The sequence below is a fragment of the Convolutriloba macropyga genome, chromosome 4 (genome assembly GCF_964194025.1).
Source record: "Convolutriloba macropyga chromosome 4, txConMacr16.3, whole genome shotgun sequence".
Lineage (NCBI taxonomy): Eukaryota > Metazoa > Xenacoelomorpha > Acoela > Convolutidae > Convolutriloba > Convolutriloba macropyga.
The window spans coordinates 46,333,331-46,356,059 of NC_134471.1; positions in this window are offsets into that span (position 1 = coordinate 46,333,331).

The following is a 22,729-nucleotide window of genomic DNA, read 5'->3' on the forward strand; positions in this document are numbered from 1 at the left end:
AACTCAGGGTTGATTACTCATGGAATAACATAATGGTTACAATTGTTATAAAGACTGTTATAAAAACTGTTTGTACTTTTATTAGTTATATACCCACTTGTTAGTGGTTACTTTGTTATATGGCAAACTGTTTTGTTATTTTTGACTGGAAGTCTTTATGCATTTTGTTTTCAATAAAGTAAACGTTCTATTTTTTAAAATGGAAGGGGGGATACAAAACTATTTTTAGTTGTTCCCTAATTCAAATCTGATCTTAAATTTCGTATGTATCAGCCGAATGAGTGTCAAAGTAAGTGACTTCATTTGTGAGCGGCTGATCATTTTTGAGTATTTCTAAGCTGTGACTGTGGTTATGCATTTTGTTAGCCGTTAATTTTAGTTGGTCAAAATCAATTGGTGGAGGGTTTTGTATATCGAGAAGTTTTGATGTAGGTATTAAATGTTTTTGTTCGTTAGATGTTGATGAAGGTTTCGGGACTTCATATGGTGTTGGTTGATTAATTGGTATTGGTGTTTCATATGGGTGGTTGTTAAATAAAATATTATGTTGTTCGATCTTTGGTGCACTAGGGATAGGTGCTGATAAACTGTTTCCTAGGCATTGGTATGCCGGAGATGGTGTGATCAGTTGTGGTAGTTTTGTTTGTAGTTTATTCTCTTTTATTGTTTCTAACGGTTCTATTTTAAATGGTTCTGGTTTATATTTTCTTTCTGGTAATGGTGGTTTCTGTGTCTTTGTCGATGATTCTAAAGTTCGTAATTGTAATCCGTTTTCTGTTCTACGAATTGTGGTGTTATAATGTTTATAATTTGTGTCAACATAAATTTCTGTTGGTATTTCATTGTTATTTTGAGTTGATGTCGTTACTTCGGTTGAATGTCTACGAAAGTTAGGTTTATTTTTTCTTGGTCTGTTATTTAAGTTCCCATAATTTGAATTATTATCATCACTGTCGTTATCTATATTTTCTTCTTGTATTTGAGCTACTAACTGTGTAAGTGTTTGTGAGAATACTCCAAAGATTCCGGTTAGTAGTATTTTTGTTATGCTCGCTTGTTTTCCAATTGCTTTATGAATAGCAAAAGCGTTATAAAATTTGATAACAAGATTTGTTATGAATAGTATCATGCTAATCATAGCATAAATGATAGCCATTTTCTCTAAGATGTACCATGGCCAACCGAAGATTGTTAAAATTTGTTCTTTTAGCCATGCGCCATCAAAAATTTATTTCCAGTTAACACTTGGTTGATCTATTTGGAAGTTATATCCACTGATGTTCAAATCTCGTAGCCATCTTAGTGATTGTTCATAGTTTTTGTATGTTTGTAATAATCCTAATTGTTCGAGTTCTAAGAGTTTTAGTGCATTAGCTGATTGTGCATCCTGTAATGGTTTTTCACGATCTCTCATGTATTCATGTAGTAGATCTCTTTTTCTTTCTTGCACTAATTGTTCCTTACTATAGATTCCGCTTTCTATTAAACTTGCTTTACTAAACATGTTGTCTAGTACTATTTCCTCAGGTGATATAGTATTTAACATTGTTTCGACTTTAACTGGATACGGTGTTAATCTGTATCTAGCTGCTCCTTCAGTATCTATAGATATGAGTTGATCAAAATTACTATGTGAACACGGTACCTTTTTTGCCCAAAGGTATGTTTGGCGTGTTAATTGATGTACATATTGTACTCTGTTTTTTGTATAGAATTGGTATTTTATCGTAACATTCACGTGTTTGTGGTACATAAAGTGGTGATGATTTCTTTGCACATTTGTACATTTTCATGACGTTAACTCCTTCTTGTTTGACAAATATCGATCTATCTCCTGTAAGGATTTATCCTAGAAGTGGTGTGTTCTTTTGTTCTTGTGTTAATGTTAATTGTCGGAGATTCCGAGTTTGTTCACAAATTTGTGAATAAAATTCGGTCGCTTGTAGACTGATTCGTGAATATATGTTACTCATATATAAGTCCATTTTCATATGTAGATGTGTGTTTTCATTTACAAAGCCGTGGTAAAATTGTTGATTATCTTCATCTTCGTAGCGTGTGTATGATGACGGTTTTATTTTTATGAATTTTTCATCGTCGAATTTATCTTTCTTTCTTGTTACTTTTTGTCCTGTATGCATATCAAAGCCATATTCATATATTATGTAAATATCATCGTATTCTGTTTTATGTATTGGTTGTGGTGATCCGCATTCGTGTTCAACTATTGGATATACTTCAATTCGTGTTGCTATTGAGGCTGTTTTATTTAATTTTATTTTTTCTTGTATATCTGGTTTTTGTACTGTTGTCCATTCTGCATTTGTTTCTATCCAGTATCTGTCTTGGTATTTTACCATGTATGCATCAAATCGAATTAGTTCAAATAATTGACAATGTGTTTGTGGTTCCCAAACTATTGTTGCTTTTGTGAAAGGTGTCGGCAGACACTCTCCTTTGTGGAGGTCACGTGGTAGTTTTGTTCCCATGTATGATATTTCTTCTGTGTCAAGATTTAGTATTAGTGATACTTCTCTTATTTCTAATGTCCAATCTAGTATGTCTATTCTATTTTGTTTTCTTACTCCGGTCAAACAATTTGAATGTGCGTTTTTTATTTCAAAAGGTATCCACGTTGGATTTGTGTAATCATATACTATCCTTCCATATGGTGGTACCATTGGAGTATCTAAGTGAAATTGTATTCTACCTTGTAGATCTTCAATTCTCTTTTGTAATGGTGGATTAGCTATGTAATTGAATGATATGTTGTATCGTGTTGGTTTATATTTTGTATTTTTTAGTAGTTTAAGTCTGGCGAGTTCGTTACGAACTTCGTCTGGGTCTAATATTTTTGTTCTTTGTGCGTCTGATACATAATAGCTAGGTCTGTTTGCTCGAATATAGTGAGTGTGTTGTGAACACCATTCTACTCGTTCCTTAATTGTTCCTGCAACTGCGTATGCTTTGATTTCTACTGCTTGTGCTTTTGATAATAGTTGGACTTCTGTTTTGGTCATGTCTAAATCTAGTGGTTTGAATTTACATGTACTGATTTTGTTTATTTCATAGTACTTTACATTTGTTATTTCTTCTGCATCACAATCATAATGTTCGATAAAGATGTCTTGAGGTACGATTGCTGAACCATTTATATTTTGTCCTGTTAATTCTACATAGCCTTCCTTTGTTTGGCGTTTTTGCCTTTTGTTATTTAGTTGAAATTTTTCCAGAATACTATCTGTTAGACGTTCTCTATAGAAATTCCAGTTTCGTGTCCATTTATCAATAGCTATTTCCCACAATTGTTCATAGTCTCAACTATTTCTATATTCTTCTGGTTCTTTTCTGTTGTCATTGTATATGAATAGGTTTGGGTTTGTTTTGAATTTAGTTGTGTTACTAGATATATGATCCTCAAATTTGTTGAAAGCTTCTTGTGCTGTTATGTGTGACATATTTGTCTTTGTTTTATTTTTGTTTTGAAAATTCTGAATTTGTTTTTCCATTCGTTCATTGATACGGTTCCTAATTTGTTCTTTGATTCTATTTCGTAGTTTATGCTGTGATTGTATTTTTGTTAAAATCTTCATATAAATAAATAGTGTTAATAATAATAATATTAGTATTATGGATTTTAGTTGAAACGGCATGTATATGATAAGCCTGTGTGAGGGTTATAAAATGTTGCAAAACCTTAAGTTTGTTTAGTATATCTATCGAATTTATAGATAAAGTCAATGCAAATGAACGGTGCTGGTGTTGTTGTAGTTACTATAGAGGGTGTTGTTGCATGAAATGGGTGGTTGAATATAGTGTTGTATTTGATTGTTGCATTAAACTTTGGCTCTAGGGATGGTTTTGCTAAAACTTCAAGTGCTGTGTTTCGTTGACGATGTGTTAGATTTAAAGTATTTGTAAGTCTATTTCTTGACCAATTGGTAAGGGTATCTCCAAGGTTGGTAGGTCCGTATAACGGTGGAGGTGGATTCCAAGTTTTGTGATCTAATGCAAAAAGATATGTATGTTCTTTAGTTTACTTAAAGTAGGTGGATTCGATTTAGTACTGGTGTTGCTCGAGTTCTACCTGGATGGCTTGATGCTAATCTTAATTCTGGTATAAATGATGCTGGTGAAAGTGCTGTATTTCGTGGTGGTTGGAAGGAATTTGTTAGTTCTATTCGTGATACACTTATTGATGTGTTAGATGATGACGATTGATGTGATCTTTGTGGTGTTGTAGTTGTACTTGCTGTTTGTTGTGGAGAAGTTGCTGACCAAAATGAGCTATGTGATGAATGTACTGGTTGTACACGAAAATGTTCTTGCACAAAATTGAAATCTTGTCCTTGTTGAAATGTGGGCGGTAAGAAAGGATTTGCTCTTAATTCAGATGATGTAGGTGTTGGGATAGTATTAACACTTGAGTGATCGCTTGGTGAACCTATATTAAAATTATTGAGTGTTGGTGTCCCGGTTGGTGTTCCGGTTCGACTAGGTGGTTCTGACTGTCCGGTTTCTATAGGTCTTATTATGTTAGATTCTATGTCAGTGGAGCCGTACGAGACTAGTGTTGAGTCCTGTGTTGGAAATGATAGTGAAGCTCTACGTCGTCCGCGTAGTAGATGTCTAGTTTCTGTTCTATCACGCCGTACTGTATACGGGTTTTCGTTTCCAGGGTCTGTATCGTCTACTTCTGGTGATGTTGGTATATTTGTTAGATCTGTTACCTCGTTATGATGTGGTTGTTCTTGAGTATTGTTACTATTACTGCTATTACTAAATGACTCAATTTTTGCTGATTTTGTTTTTTACGCTCCGGAACCTGGTCCGGGTGGTGGGATATGAATATATGGCGGTGCCATGATTATTAGTGTTGTCAATTCTTGTTCTGGTTGATGTGTTTGTGCTCCTAAGTTTGATATCCAAATTTCGTTATTTTGGGGTCTTAAGTTTAACTGGTATATTACAACGTTTCCGTAAAATGATGATTCTTCAGGGAATCCGATTTGTAGGTAGAACTTTTGTGAGTGTAGTGTGTAATATATAGATTCTTCTCTGTCAGGGTTTGGATCAATTTTTATGGGTTTACAAAGTAATCTATTAGTCCTAAACACATTCGTACTAAAAAATATACTATTATTGCAATTTTACTGAATTTAAATATTTCCAGTTCTACTATATCGATATCTGTTTTACATATATGATAAACATCAGAATGAGCGTTTTGCATTTAACTATTGTATTGGTGGGCTTGCATATACCACTCTACGATTTCTGATTACTTCGTTTATTGTTACTATAGCTAAGTATGTGGATATAACTACTATGCAAGGTACCAAAAATATAGTGAGGAAGAATATTATTTTAGATAGTATTAAATAGATTGCTACTAATGTGTCTGGGAAATCAATTGTTGAAGCTGATTTATCGTGTTAATGTTTGTACGTTGTTGTTATGTGATGTTTGTTTTAATTTGGAATTTGTTATTAATGCTTCACTGAAAAGTGACAGTTATTTGCTGAAGTAACTGACACTAAACTGTGTCGCACTGTTTAATAGTTTATTTCAATTTAGTGGTATACTACAATAACAATAATTGGTATCATGTTATTCTATTAGTTTATCGTCTAATAATTCGATAGCTTCTTTTTTGCAGACTACTAAGAAAACTGTGTTTAGTTTATTGATATCAACACACCTATCTGTGTGTATTTGTTTTTTCAATGTTTCGAATTCTGTAATGGTTTCGTTGCAGAGCGTTATGTCTTTTAATAGTTCAAAGTGTTTTTCTCCCCAAAAAAGTTTTACTTCTTGTCCGGTTTCAGTTGTGCCTTCAATAATAATTAAACAATTTTTGTTTGATATTTTGCAGTCTGATACTCTGATACTATCGTTATTGAAGTGTATGTGATTACCAAAAGGAAAATCGAGCTGAACAAAATTGTCTCTTTGTACTTGTATTTTTATGAAAAGTTGATTTCTGTTTAATGATTGCATAAACTCTGATATAGTTAGCATCGGTGGTTTTTCATCACCGTGATGACTATAGTGATGAACTAACCTTTCAGAAAAGAATTTAAAGTAATTCACGTTACCTGGTACTGCTGGGTTGTTTTTTGATGGAATGTTGATAAAATTGTTTATTTGGAAGAGGCAATGAAATATTTCATCAATTTTGCCTTTCGAATTTTCAAATAGGTTTACTATATCTGAGATATGTTTTAGAGTTTGTTTTTGATATGAAAATTACAAAATAAATGAAATTAGAGAAGAAGTCTTATTTACTAAGGGTGTTGAAATGAGAACTCTGAATGAAGTTGACTGAATTTTCTAACTTTTATTTTAGTTTTCAGCTTGGCTGAAATTTTCAAAGTTTTCCGGGTTATTCAGTGGTTGTGACTTGTACGACACAAAATCGGAGTTGTGATTTTTACTTTCTTGTTTCTTGCTCTCTACAATGTTTCTGACATTTACATATCTTCCGTTTTTCATTTTTTGGGTTTTTAAGTTGTCAATTTTAATAATTACTAGGTCTAATTAGATTGTTAGGTTCCCAGTTCTTGAATTGAAGTTTCTGCTGACATTTTCCGGAACTTTTGTTTTCAAGATGTTGTTTTTCTTTGTAATTGGTTTATTGGTATGTAATTAGTATATTTGATGGTTAGTTGACGTACTTCCATCATGGTATGTTATGCTAATTAGTCTGGTGTTGGTGCCAATTTTGCTATTGTCTTCTGTTTTGAAGTAGGTTTTTTGATCATTGGTATGGCTAGTGACGCTAACTTATACCAAGTAATTTGGTGCAAAAAGTCTAATTACTAAAATGGTGTTACTCATAATTGGATACGTTGTTGCAATCTTTGCAACTTTGCAACTTTTAAATGTTAATTGGTAGTTTGGTACGAATTGCTTTGTTGGAGAAGCTTTGACGTAAGAGAAGTTTTGACGTAATTGAAATGTGTCTTTCAACTTATAATGATCTTGGTAAGATCTGTCTTGTTAATCACATTTTGTTCATGGTGCTGAAAAATGTTAATTGGCTTGACATTTACGTTTTGTTACTAATTGCGTCTGCAAAGAGACAGTGTGTCTCTGTAAATTGTTTAACATCCTGTCATCCCCTTATGGATGTTGTCAATTTGTTAGTTTCTTCCCGTTAATGGGGTCCCGTTAATGGGGTTAATATGTTTTGAGAGTTTGTTTTGAGAGTTTGTTTTCGATATGAAAAGTTACAAAATAAATGAAATTAGAGAAGAAGTTTTATTTACTAAGGGTGTTGAAATGAGAACTCTGAATGAAGTTATTTGAATTTTCTAACTGTTATTTTAGTTTTCAGCTTAGCTGAAATTTTCAAAATTTTTCGAGTTATTCAGTGGTTGTGACTTGTACGAGACAAAATCGGAGTTGTGATTTTTACTTTCTTGTTTCTTGCTCTCTACAATGTTTCTGACTTTTACATATCTTCCGTTTTTCATTTTTTGGGTTTTTAAGTTGTCAATTTTAATAATTACTAGGTCTAATTAGATTGTTAGGTTCCCAGTTCTTAATGACATTGAAGATATTAGTTATCATAGTTAATTTTTATTAATGATCTTGAATGTCGGCATCTTCAAAATATCTATTCCTTTCCGCGAGGTGGATAGATCCTCAATCCTGTTATAAAGGATACAATTATTTGTTCTCCTGATTACTTGTTATTTGTATATTTGTTGTTTGTTGATTGTTTTGTTTTAATATCAACTTTCGCTAAGCGTCTATTCCAGTTTCAAGCTTTGGAACAGAAGAAATTTTACTTTTGTCTCTTTGGAATTTGTGTTTTGATTTTTGTTTACATGAGAACGTACCGTGTGTTATTCTATAGTGGGAGGTTTCCCGGGCTACTATCAATACCCATAATTGTTAATATATCCTGTATGGATATGTTTTTATTTATTATTTGAATCCTTGTTTTTTTTTGTTATTTGTTTTATCAATTACTACAGATGGTGGAGATGGGCGTTTGCCAATTAATGGACTGTTACGGATATTCATCGGAGTTGAATTGTTGTCACTGGTCAGTGTTTGCTTTGTTGAAACTGTTTGAGACAGTTAAATCCTTTATTTGTGTTTGATGTTTTTATAAATTTCTTACTAGAAGGTGTTAAGGGTTTGTTAGTACTATAAATGTTAACATCAGGATGAGAAATTCTCTGATACGTTTTAAAGTTTCTTGGTTTCGGGAAGTTTGGTTGTTATTTATTCGGGGTTATGATCAAATGTTATGATTAAATTCGGGGGTATGATTAAATGTTATAAAATATGTGTAGTAGGTTAGAGGTTAGGTGAATGATAACACCTTGTAGTATTTTCATTCTTTTTATGTTTTTATCATGTTTGTTGTTTATAATATTTTCCTGTTTTAATTTAGACGTTATTTATCATACCTTTTTGCTATATTTGGTTTTGCACACATGGTTCGGGTTAGGTATGTGTGCCCGTAGAAATAGTGAACGTACATTTTTACAGGTATTACACTGTACATAATAGGAACGTACATATGAACGTACATTAGAATAACGTACATTTTGGTATGACAGTTAATTTGCTGTTCGTGTTTTGGAACGTAGGTTTATACTGAACGTATTTATACTGGAGATTCAGTATATTCAGTGGAGATTTTGTGTATTCAGTGGTATTCAGTGATTTTGTTACTATACGTAATACACAGATGCGTTTTGTGAACGATGATTTTATTTTAATAGAAAATTTCACTGTAATAGATAAATGAATAAATATTTTATAGTTGTCAACTTTGTAATGAGTACATTGTAACAATCGGGTTGTTGCGTTGGGTAATGTTGAGTGATATCTGTAGAGGAAGTATTTATTGTTTAAGCTGTAATAGTATATTGTTATTCAAATTATATGTATAGGTCGTTAATAGTGGATATGTGTATTTATTATTTAGAGGATTATTATTATTATTATTATTATTATTATTATTATTATTATTATTATTATTATTATTATTATTATTATTATTATTATTATTATTATTATTATTATTATTATTGTTATTATTATTATTATTATTATTATTATTATTATTATTATTATTTTTATTATTATTGTTATTATTATTATTATTATTATTATTGTTATTATTATTATTATTATTATTATTATTATTATTATTATTATTATTATTATTATTATTAATATTAGAACTATTTGTGAGTATTTTTATTGTTTTATTGTGTTATTGTTATTTTCTTCTTACGAAGATTGTAGTTATGATTTTGTTTAATCTCCTCCGGTGTTATGTGTTTTTTGGCTGTTTTGGATGTTGTTTGTATATTTGGTTGTTTCAATATTGGTATTTCATTTGTTAATAAGTAATTTTGTAATTCTAGTTTAATATGTCTTTCTTTCGGATAATACGGTACTATGTGATTTCTGTGTATTGTAATATACTCTTTATTGTTGTCTTTTAATATGTATGTTGTTTCTGTAGGTTTGTCGATAATAAGATAAGGTCCTGTCTTTAGTGGTAGTAATTTTTTAGATACGCCGTCAATCTCTTGTTGGTTTGTTATTAATACAAAAGTATTTTTCTCAAGAGGTTTTGCTGTTCTGAATCGTAAGTTCATTTCATCTGTTAACTTTTTCCTGTTCTGTAAAATTCTTGTTATTGTTCGATATGTGTCGTTATAATGTTTTTCTTTGTCGAGGAACCATTTTGCAAATGTTCCTTTTTGTAATTTTGCTTATTTTGGGTGACTGAATTGTTTTTCTAAATGGGTATGTGCCGGTTGTGTGTTGCATGCACTTGTTTCCGTTGGGTTGCAATTTCCTATATCGTCTGTTAATGTTCCATGTTTAATTTTTGTTGGTTTTCTTGGCTTTTGGTTGAAAACAACTTCATATGGTGACATACCTAATCGTGTTTGATATTGTGTATTGTACGCATATGGAAAAAACTTTGCTTTTCTTGACCAATTTTGGTACTTCTCATCTAATAAAGTTCTGATAAATTGTCCGATTATTCTGTTTGTTCCTTCAACTAGTCCGTTTGTCCAAGGTGCATATGTTGTACTTGGTTTAAACTTGATTTCAAAATAGTTACATAAATGTGTTAAATCTGTATTAATGTATTCCGATCCGTTATCGGAACAAATTTCTTCTGGTAATCCGAATTTCATCAACCAATGTTCAAATAATGCTGTAAATGCATAATGTGCATTATTTTTGGGTGCACACATAATTGTTACATAGTGTGAAAATGCATCTACTATTACAAAGATAAAATTATTTCCTTCTGATGATGGGTGGATGGGTCCTTTTGTATCTATCATTATCATTTCATTAAAATATGATTTTGTCGGTGCTAATTGTTCTTTTTTACTTTTCTTTTTGTGTTTGCAAATACTTTGTTTGTTTGGCATTGTATGCAATCTGATATTAGGATTTTTATCCAGGTTGTTAAGTTTGGAAAATAATATTTCTCCATTATGTTTCTTTTTGTTTTTTCAAGTCCTGTATGGCCAACTGTGTCTGTGCAATGATTTTCGTAGAAAACACATAGTAGTAATGTTAACGGTAAGCATATTCTTTGGATTGTGCTTTTGTGAATTCTAATAAAGATTTTAATTATTCCAGTTTTTTCGTCAATTACTATTGATTTAAACTTTCTATAGTATGCAAAGAGTCCTTTGTTTCCGCGTATGTCCATTGTTACTGAGTGTGGTTTATTGTTATGTTTTTTCCACATTTTTACTTTGTGAAGTACTGGGTCTATGATTTGTGTTTCTCTAATGAGATCTTCTGTGATTTTCGTTTTTTCATCATAGAAAACGTCTGTTATTTTTGCATTATCGTAATTATTTTCTTGTTTAATATTGTTTATGAGTCTAAGGTAGTCATCGTCATGATGAACTGTGTAGGGTCCTTTTTGGTTTTTTCCAATAATTAGGTCGTCTTTCTCTACGATTGGTGATTGCCAATTTTTTGTTTTTGGTTTGTTTTTCGGTATTAAAATTGTTTTTGTTTCTTTGTTATACTTCTCGTATGAGATTGGATGATATTCGTTTTTATCAATGTTTATTTTAAAAGAATTGTTATGTATGTTAGCTAAAACTGGGTAGTGTGTTTTTTCTTTATTGTCTTCATCTGTGTTGTTACATATGCTGTACTTGCATTCTAAGTTGTTTGCAAATGGTGTTTTTGCGAAGAAAAATTTTATGTTTTCCGGTATTTCTACTGTTATATCGCGTGTTTTAGTAAAGTGTTCTTCATCTATTGTTCTGCTGAGAAGGTCTGGTAGGGCTAGGTTTCTCCCTTCCGTCCAAATAATGTGTAAATTTGGAAATTTCATCAGTATAAGTTGAAATCTGTAAACTCTGTGATTAGGTTTGTTCTTTTGTGTGAACAGATAAATTATTGTCTTGTGATCTGTAAATAAGATAATTGGTTGATTTGAGCCTGTTAGTAGAAACTCATATTCTGATAGGGCGAGTATGATCGCTGAGCATTCTCTAATTAATGTAGATAATCGCGTCTCAATTGGTGTGAAGAATCTAGAGTTTGCTGGTATTAATCTCATTTTCTTTTCAGTTGGATGCTGTTGTGACAATGCTGCTCCAATGCCTGTGTTTGAGGCATCTGTTATGATATAGAATGGTTTTTTTGGTGTCTGGCATTGTTATTTCGAGTTTATGTGTTATAGTTCTTTTCATTTGTTCAAAAATATTTGATGTTCTTTTGTCCATTTGAAATCATTTTCCTTGTGTAGGAGATTGTACAATGGTTGAAGTATTGGTTGCATACCGTAGACGTATTTCGCATGGAAATTTATTGTTCCGAGGTATCTCTGTAATGCTTTCATACTGGTTGGTGGTTCCAGTTTCTGTAATCCATCATTTCTTGATGTAAGTGGTTTCAATTTTTTTATCTTCGATTATGTGTCCAAGGAATTTGACTTTTTTCAACATAAAATATGTTTTATCAGGTGCTGCTTTAAGATTTTCTTTGAGAATTATTTTGTGATATTCTATTAATGTTTCAAACATTTGTTCGTAAGAATTTGTTTGTATGAAGATATCATCAACATATGTTATGTCTGTTCCTTTCCTTATTAGAGGATATAGGAAATGTGTTAATATTGATGCAAATGCTGCTGGTCCAATTGATATTCCGTAGAATAATCGTTTGAAACAGTATTATTCGTTTCCGATTGTAAAATGAGTGTATCTCATTGATTCTTCGTCTAAAGGTATTTGGTTGTATGCACTATTTAGATCAGCTGTTGTAAATATTGTTCCGTTTATTCTTGTGAGTGCGACGTCAAATGGTTCTATAGGCCAATTGCATTTTGATTCGTCATTCATGCTGTTCAAGTATCTTGCATCGAGTACAATTTTTTAGGATTCTCCTTTTCGTAATATTATTACTGGATTTGTGAATGTGTTTCCTGTTGATAGTTGTTCTTTGTTAACGGGTGCAATTATGTCATATTTTTTTAATACATCTAATAATTTTTGTATTCGTTCTCGAAGGTGTATCGGCACTTTGCTTATTCTTTGTTTTTTGAAAATTGCATCTGTTTTCATTGGTAGGTTCAATTTTACTTTTGTTTTTCCGACGTCAAATTTTGTTGTTGCATATACTTGTTTATATCGTAGTATGATTGTTACTACCTTTTCAAACTCTTCTTGTGAAGTGTGAATGTTGAAAATCAAACATTTGTATAAATTCTTTGTCTTGTTCTGAATATTTGTTAATATTGAATTTGCATTTAAAGTTTGGTTTTCTTTCAAATGTTGCTACTTGTTCAATTGTTTCGTTTTCTGGTATGTTAAGTATTTCATTAATATCGTTTTCATTTTCGAATGTTAGATGATACAATGCTGTGAATAAATCTATTGAATTTGTCTGGTATATCTCTTCATTTTGCCGTTTAAATGTAATGTTTCTGTTCATGAAACCAATTAATCCTGTATTTATGGTTAATCGGTGTCGATTTTTGTTAATAATAAAATGTCTATGAAGTACTCTTCATCTGCTGTGAAGTCCTTTAGATCTGTAAAAGATATATGTTGATATTTGTTTTTCGGTTCAAAATAGAAATGTGATTTATGAATTGTTTTTCATTTGATTTTTTCATTTGTTTGAATATCGGAATCGGAAATGTTATATTTTTACTCTGATTTTGCTCGATATAAATTGTTTCTCTGTTAAATATCGGATATAATCGAGAGTAGTACGGGAACCTTTTGTGCTGTTCATATAGAATATGATATCGTTATCTAAAATCGTGTTTGTATTTAATGTTAGTCTATTAGTGTTTACATTTATCGTTTCTATTTATTCTTTGAAGAATGGGGTTCCTAGGATATTATGGTTGCATTGTGTTATATAGAAGTGGATGTAAAATTTGATTTTAGGCTTATTTCTGTTATTTGAGATTCTGTCTGGTGTTAATGTTAGTGTTACTTTTCCGAATGCTTCTATGGTTGTGTTATTCGCTGCTGTTAATGTTTTGTTTGCTTTTTCTAAGTGTATTTTTGGGTTATTGTATTTAATTTCGTTCCAAGTATCTTCATTTAGTAAATTCAATGTTGCTCCTGAATCTAACAGGAAATCGATTTCTAATATTGGTTTTTGTTTTGTGAAATCTCGTTCAAATTTATTGCATTGATGCATTGGAAGTATCCAAGTTGGGTTACTCTCCAGTGTGTTTATTAATGTATTGCATGTGTCTTCGTTCGCGTTGTAAAATTTATCTAATATTTCTTGATCTTCATCTGATGATTCTGATGTGTATTCATATTCATAAATGCCAGGTGGGTCTTCGTTTTGTTTGTCTGGTTCTACGTTATTTATTCTGTTTTTGCTATTATTATAATTATTGTTATTGTTATATCTGTTTCCATCATTGCGTCGTTCTTTATTATAATGTCTGTAATTGTCTTTTTGTGATTGATTTCTGCTGTCATCTTTGTTATTATTGTTTGAGTAATGTCTGTTGTTACTATTAGAACGTTGTCTATATTTGTCGTTTCTACTAGAATCTCTGCTATTGTATCTTTGTCTATTATTGCTATTATAACTGTTATTTTTGTTATATGGTGACTGTTGTCTTGAATTGTTTCTGTCTGTATATCTTGAACTTGATCTACTATTGTTGTATCTGTTATAGTTATTATTTCTATTGTAACTGTTACTTCTGTTTCTACTGTAATTGTTTCTGTTAAAACTGGTACTTCTGTTATTGTAGTTGTTTGATTTCCGATATCCTTGATAGTTTCTATTATCTCTAGGATTTGTGTTATTATTATTATTATAGCTATTTCTTGATTGTGATCTATATGGTGTTCTACATTGTGAATTGTTATATATTGGTGACGTTGATGGTAATTGTTTCCGTTAATGTTGTTTGAATCAATTCTTCTGTTTGGTAAGTTTTGGTTATTTCTTACTATAGAATGACTTTTCTTTTGGTCGTGCTATGCTTTCTCGACGTGGTCATTTAAAGCATCTCCCTTTAGTATGTCCATGTGAACTGCAATAACTAGAGAACAATGCAAATTTCGGTCTTCCTTTAAAATTCTTTTTGTCATATGTATTATTAATTCCGTTAAGAACGTTACATATTGTTCCTTCAAATTGTTCTAGGTCATTTCGATTAAGTTCGTTTATATTGCTACAAGCTATACTCATTTGTTTTATATCTTCATTGATATTACTTGTACTTTGATTGACTTCGTACAATCTTTTGTGATTATTAGTTATTGTTCTTGTTAAATCCATTTGGTCTTTTTTGTCTACTAATGTTTTGAATGGCATCTCTGGTTCCCTTGGCGTTTGTTTATGATTCGCATGTTTTTTCAACGCTGCTGTTTTTAGTTCGTTGTCTAAACATCTAATGAATGTTTGATTCATTACACTATTTCTATAATCTTCTGTATACAGTGAATATGCTATTTTTAATAGGGTTTCTATTCGTAATGCAAGTGATCTTAATGATTCAACTGTGTGTTTTTGTAGTTGTTGTAATACTATTTTCGCTTGTTGTTTTGACTTTTCCGAGTCGAACATATCTGAGAATTCCTTACAAAATGTTTCCCAATCGAGTTTTGTTTCACTCGGGAGTGTTGAATACCATTTTTGTGCTGGTCCTTGTAATGTATATAATATTAAAGCTGCTCTTTTAACTTTCCATTGGTGATGTCCAGGTTTGTTTACCGGTTCTATGCCGCTGCTGAATATCATTGCTGAAACAATACTATTTAAGTATTCTTCAACAGTGTATGCTGGGTCTGTACCGTCTAATGGTCTTATTGTTGTAGGTACCGAACCACTACTAATGTTTTGTTCTATTTGTGATTCTTCATTAATACTCATTGATGTTAATTGTTTATAGAATGGTAAAGGAGGTTCTGTTACAGTTGTTTCTCTTTCTTCTGTTGTAATAGAATTTGTTCTTCTAGTGCGATTTTCTTGTTGTCTGTTATTTTTGTTATTGTTATGATGCATATTATTATTATCTATGTTTCTATTGTTCTGTTTGTTTTCGGTTTCTGTTCTGAAATTATTTTGTCATTGAATGTTTTCTAGAGTTTTGTCTAGTCTATCGAATACCATTTCGAGGGCTTCGTCCTGTCGTTTTTCCATATTTCTGTTCATTTCTTGATATTTCATTTCCAGATTATCTATTAGTTTATTTGTGTGGTTTGTTACTGTAGCTGTTATTTCATCTTTTAGTTCCATGTAATTATTTGCTTGTTGTCCCCAATATTGTTCGTGTTGTTCCTGGTTATCATTTAGAGAACTAATATATGTATTGTTTCTATTATGATTATCTCTCGTTGGATATTTCCGTCGAACATTTTGGTTCACTGATGGTGGTAATTGGTTTTCAAATCTTATCTCTCTTCCTTCTGAGTCTGAGATATCTATGTCATCTACTATATTTTGTTGATTTCCAAATAAATTCGATGTTAATAGTTTATCAGGTTTTATTGTTGATTTTTGTTTTGATTGTAAGCTATTATTTGTTTGAATACCTTTCGGTGTCGATGTCGATGTTAGACTTCTTGATAAGTTAAATAAAGAAGATTCTGCCTGTCCTTGATCCGTGATTTTTACATGACTTCTTAATCCTTCAAAGAAATTTATGCTATCTGAGCATACTTTTAATGTGCTTTCAAAATGTGCTGAATAGTGTTCGTTATTCCAAATGTTTTGGAGTTCGTCACATAAATGACTGATTTCCAATGACTGATTGTGTTCGAAGTTGTCTAACCAAAATAGGAATGTAAATTCAGATACTATTTTTATTATATCTAATGTTGTTGTTTTCAAATCTGGTTTTAATTCAATTATTTTTGTTAGCCAATTGCTATAATTTTTTATGTCTAGTCGTAATCTATCGTTCACTGACTGTATTTGTTGACGATGTTCGATTAGGTATCCGGCTGTGTGCCTTAGTGTTTTGTAAGTTTTAGATGTTATTGCTGTCAGTTTTGTTTTATCTTGTAATTCCTCATGTCTTTTTAAGAATATTTTAAGCATATCCGATAGTGTTGTTTCATTTTGGAAATTAAAAAATATCTTTTTATTTCCTTTTTCATCTGTTAGTGTAAATGTGTAATGTTTGTTATCTTGATCTCTATCCAGTAGTATAACTGGTAGATAATGTACTAGATGGTTTCTATGTATATTAATCTGTTGTATATGTTTTGTTTCTTTGAAGAGGTTATTCTTCAAGTTTGTTATTATTCTGTATATAATTTCACGGTTTTCTTGTGGGCAATCGCTAGCAATTGTAAATGGTATTAAGAAATTGTTAGTACTTGTTTGTTCATCGTAGTTGTAAGCCATCTTAATGTTCTTTTCTTTATATGCGTTATGTTTACGAACAATAATTTTGTTTTTAGCTTATTAAGAGTTATTTTCCCAATTTAGTTCAGCACTGGTCGCACCAGATAAGACGTGTTCTGAGCTTACCTTTTTTAGGGTACTTCTGGAACTGTCTTATGGTTGTCTCAAGAATAAGATGTACTCTTAAGGCTTACCTGACGAACTAAAGTTCTATATCTCTAGTCCGTTACTCTTCTATCTGAGCTTCAGTAGACAGTGCACGGGCCCCAATGCTAATGTCTAACATATATCTCAATACAAAACAAGAGCGGAGTAGAGAGAGAGAAATATACTTTTTTATGCTATCAGGTTGGTAACTGGTACTGACTAAATAACTTTCTCTTCTGAGAAGAGGGAAAACAGGTAAACATCTAAAGGAAAGAAAGGAAAAGATATTATTCCCTTTTTATCCAATCAGGGTAGAGTATTTTCAGTCTTTATTTATTTAAATAATAAAGTCTTTCAAATAGTCTTTTCTGGAAGTCATACTTGACTCCACATACAAAGCATCAAGAGCTATTGCATTAACATTTTTTGTTTCTATTATAAGTAGTTCTAGTCTTCCTATTAAAATGTTGGGGTCATTAGCTTTCATTAGACCACTAGCAATAATTTTTTTCTTCAGTAGTATCATAAGGACTTTCATCTCTAGTACAATTTGTTCTTGGTGATGCAATACTAATTACTAATCTTTTTATATTTTTGCTATTTTAAATCTAGTGTCCCCTTTTTGTTTGTAACCTATATCCCTTAGAAATCGTTCTATTTTATTTTCATCGCCTTCTATGTCTCTTTCAGTTACGTCTTTATTAGTGACAAACAAAGTGAAACCTTTTCAGAAATTACAAATATTATCTCATACCTTTATACCGTTTTATGTAACAGTAACATATTTTGCACTTATTCGAAAGTTGTTTGAATCAATAGAGATTAATTTTAACTGTTCGATCTTTTGATTCGTCATACCTGCTAGCTTATCGTTGCCTAAATGAATGTTTCACATTTTAGTGCGGCAGAGAATATACTTTGTCGAAAGTCTAACAAATTTGAATTAAGAATATTATGGCGGTTCGCCTGTTCTTCAATATCATTGCCTTTTAACGCTTCTAATGTTTAGTTAGCTATTGAAAAATTCTTTTCACCTTGGTTAGCCATATTTTACTATAGGCATTTAATGATTTTGTTAGAGGATCAAATAACTCATCTATTTTACCTTAATATTCTTGTTATCTCCGTTTCTCTTCCAATCTATTTCTTATGTTTTCCTTTTCTAAACGATTAAGTTCTATCACTGTTTCTAGTTTTCCCATTTTTATAAATCGAACTTTAACGTTGTTTTTCTCTGCAGATTCTTTGAATTGATTTTTAGTGTGAGTGAATCTGTATCTATGAAGATGAGTACATAATCTACACTTGAAATTTTTAAATCTTAAGTAAGATTTGTTTGTTCATCGTAGTTGTAAGCCATCTTAATGTTCTTTTCTTTATATGCGTTATGTTGACGAACAATAATTTTGTTATTAGCTTATTAAGAGTTATTTTCCCAATTTAGTTCAGCACTGGTCGCACCAGATAAGACGTGTTCTGAGCTTACCTTTTTTAGGGTACTTCTGGAACTGTCTTATGGTTGTCTCAAGAATAAGATGTACTCTTAAGGCTTACCTGACGAACTAAAGTTCTATATCTCTAGTCTGTTACTCTTCTATCTGAGCTTCAGTAGACAGTGCACGGGCCCCAATGCTAATGTCTAACATATATCTCAATACAAAACAAGAGCGGAGTAGAGAGAGAGAAATATACTTTTTTATGATATCAGGTTGGTAACTGGTACTGACTAAATAACTTTCTCTTCTGAGAAGAGGGAAAACAGGTAAACATCTAAAGGAAAGAAAGGAAAAGATATTATTCCCTTTTTATCCAATCAGGGAAGAGTATTTTCAGTCTTTATTTATTTAAATAATAAAGTCTTTCAAATAGTCTTTTCTGGAAGTCATACTTGACTCCACATACAAAGCATCAAGAGCTATTGCATTACCATTTTTTGTTTCTATTATAAGTAGTTCTAGTCTTCCTATTAAATTGTTGGGGTCATTAGCTTTCATTAGACCACTAGCAATAATTTTTTTCTTCAGTAGTATCATAAAGACTTTCATCTCTAGTACAATTTGTTCTTGGTGATGCAATACTAATTACTAATCTTTTTATATTTTTGCTATTTTAAATCTAGTGTCCCCTTTTTGTTTGTAACTTATATCCCTTAGAAATCGTTCTATTTTATTTTCATCGCCTTCTATGTCTCTTTCAGTTACGTCTTTATTAGTGACAAACAAAGTGAAACCTTTTCAGAAATTACAAATATTATCTCATACCTTTATACCGTTTTATGTAACAGTAACATATTTTGCACTTATTCGAAAGTTGTTTGAATCAATAGAGATTAATTTTAACTGTTCGATCTTTTGATTCGTCATACCTGCTAGCTTATCGTTGCCTAAATGAATGTTTCACATTTTAGTGCGGCAGAGAATATACTTTGTCGAAAGTCTAACAAATTTGAATTAAGAATATTATTGCGGTTCGCCTGTTCTTCAATATCATTGCCTTTTAACGCTTCTAATGTTTAGTTAGCTATTGAAAAATTCTTTTCACCTTGGTTAGCCATATTTTACTATAGGCATTTAATGATTTAATTTAAAGTTAGAGGATCAAATAACTCATCTATTTTACCTTAATATTCTTGTTATCTCCGTTTCTCTTCCAATCTATTTCTTATGTTTTCCTTTTCTAAACGATTAAGTTCTATCACTGTTTCTAGTTTTCCCATTTTTATAAATCGAACTTTAACGTTATTTTTCTCTGCAGATTCTTTGAATTGATTTTTAGTGTGAGTGAATCTGTATCAATGAAGAAATTTTTATTTAATTTACACATTCTATTTCTTAAAAATTGAGTTTTGTATAAGGAATATTGATGTAATTCAACCTATCTCTATATGGTATAACCTCGTTAAATACACGGCATATTAAAGTTTTATTCTGACAATCATCACAAAATCGCCTCCATGCTATAGCTTTACACCTATCACACTTAGAACTATTCATCGTTAGAGATGAAAAATTATATAGAAAATGATATTTCAAAATTTGATGTATAAAAATTAGTAATCCCCGTGTTAACGAAAGCAATCAATTTGTTGGTGGTAATAATGAGACTAATTCTAAGTCTCCAACTGTACAAATGTTAATTTAAAGAAAAGGAAAACCGGCTGAAAACTTTAAAAACATGAATCAAAAAGAAAGCTAGATGATGGATATGAAGCAATTAAAAACTTTATTCTTAAGAACAAAGAAATATCGGAAACATAAAAAAAACTGATAAATTTAAGGATCATGAAGACTTGCAAGAGTATAATGCGAAGTGATTTTCATCTAGTGGTTCGTCTGGACCTGATTTTCTATTATGGGATTCGTCTGGGCCTCATTCTCTATTTTGGGATTTATCTGGAGAAGCAGGTGAATTTAAAGCTAAACATAAAACTAAACGTAAAACTAAACGTAAAACTAAACGTAAAGCTAAAGCTAAGCGTAAAGCTGAAGCTAAATTTGAAGCTAAAGCTGAAGCTAAAGCTGATGAGCATCCATTTTTGGACAAGAAAATGGATATAGATCCCGAAAGAAATGCTTATACAGAGATTTGGTGTGATAATTGTAATCAAGGACTAACACAAAAGAATCATCTAAGGCATATTACACCAATTAAACATAAAACGAACGAGAAACTTTCTATTAGAAAGGGTATCATAGAGCCGGCTAATTACGACGAAACATGAATTACTAATGATGATATTGAGAAAAAATAGGTGAAGATGGATTAATATATAGTGATGGTTGTAATAATTATTATATAGAGGGAACTGAGATGGAAGAACAATTGAAAACACTTCAACATAAAGCGAATGCGCGAATATTAAACTGAGAAATTTAAGAGGATGATGATAGGTAGGAATGTGTTCTCAGCGTCATTGCCTTTTAACGCTTCTAATGTTTGGTTAGCTATAGAAAATTTCTTTTCACCATTGGCTAGCCATGTTTCACTATAAGCATCTAATGATTTTGTTAGAAGAGCAGATAACTCATCTATTTTATATTCTATTCTATATTTTTGTTTTCTTAGTTTTTCTTCTAATCTATTTCTTACATTTTCCTTTTCTATTCTATTAAGTTCTAGCACTGTTTCTAGTTTTCCCATTTTTATAAATCGAACTTTAATGTTATTTTTCTCTGCAGATTCTTTGAATTGATTTTTAGTGTGAGTGAATCTGTATCAATGAAGAAATTTTTATTTAATTTACACATTCTATTTCTTAAAAATTGAGTTTTGTATAAGGAATATTGATGTAATTCAACCTATCTCTATATGGTATAACCTCGTTAAATACACGGCATATTAAAGTTTTATTCTGACAATCATCACAAAATCGCCTCCATGCTATAGCTTTACACCTATCACACTTAGAACTATTCATCTTTAGAGATGAAAAATTACATAGAATATAATATTTCAAAATTTGATGTATGAAAATTAGTAATCCCCGTGTTAATGAAAGCAATCGACTTGGTGGTGGTAATGATGAGTCTAATTCTATATCTCCAAGTGTACAAATGTTAAATTAAAGAAAAGGAAAACCGGCTGAAGACTTTAAAGACATGAATTAAAAAGAAAAAATGGATGATGGTTATGAAGCAATTAAAAATTTTAGTCTTATGAAAAAACAAATATCGGAAACATATATAGAAGAAAATGATAAATTTTAGGATCAAGAAGACATGCAACAGGATGATGCGAAGAGATTTTCATCTAGTGGTTCGACTGGACCTGATTTTCCTTTTTGGGAATCGTCTGGGCCTCATTCTCCATTTTGAGATTCATCTGGAGATGCAGGTAACGCTCTAAACGTAAAACAACACGTGAAACAAAACGTAAAGCTAAAGCTAAGCGTAATGCTGAACCTAAAGTTGAATCTAAAGCTGAAGCTAAAGCTCATGAGTATCCATTTTTGGAAAAAAAAATTGGATACAGATCCCGAAAGAAATGTTTATGTAGAGATTTGATGTAAGGATTGTAATCAAGGACTAACACAAAAGAATTATCTAAGGCATATTAAATCAATTAAACATAAAAAGAATGAGAAACTGTCTATTAGAAAGGGTATCATAGAGCGGGCTAATGAAGACGAAATATAAATTACTTATGATGATATTGAGAAAAAATAGGTGAAGATGGTCTAATATATTGTGATGGTTGTAATAATTTTCATATGGAGGGAAATGAGATTGAAGAACATTTGAAAACATTTCAACATAAAGCGAATGCGCGAATATTAAACGGAGAAATTTAAGAGGAGGATGATAGGTAGGAAAGTGTTCTCAGCGTCATTGCCTTTTAACGCTTCTAATGTTTTGTTAGCTATACAAAAATTCTTTTCCCCATTGGCTAGCCATATTTCACTATAAACATCTAATGATTTTGTTAGAAGATCAGATAACTCATCTATTTTACCATAATATTTTTGTTTTCTTAGTTTCTCTTCTAATCTATTTTTTATGTTTTCCTTTTCTAATCTATTAAGTTCTATCACTGTTTCTAGTTTTCCCATTTTTATAAATCGAATTGTAGTGTTATGTTTTCTGAATTGGTCTCTAGTGTGACTGAATCTATATCTATGAAGATGAGATCATGACCTACATCTGAAATTCTTAAATCTAAAGAAAGAAATATTGTTATTAAACTTACACAATCTTATTTTTAGATTTTGAGGTTTCTATAA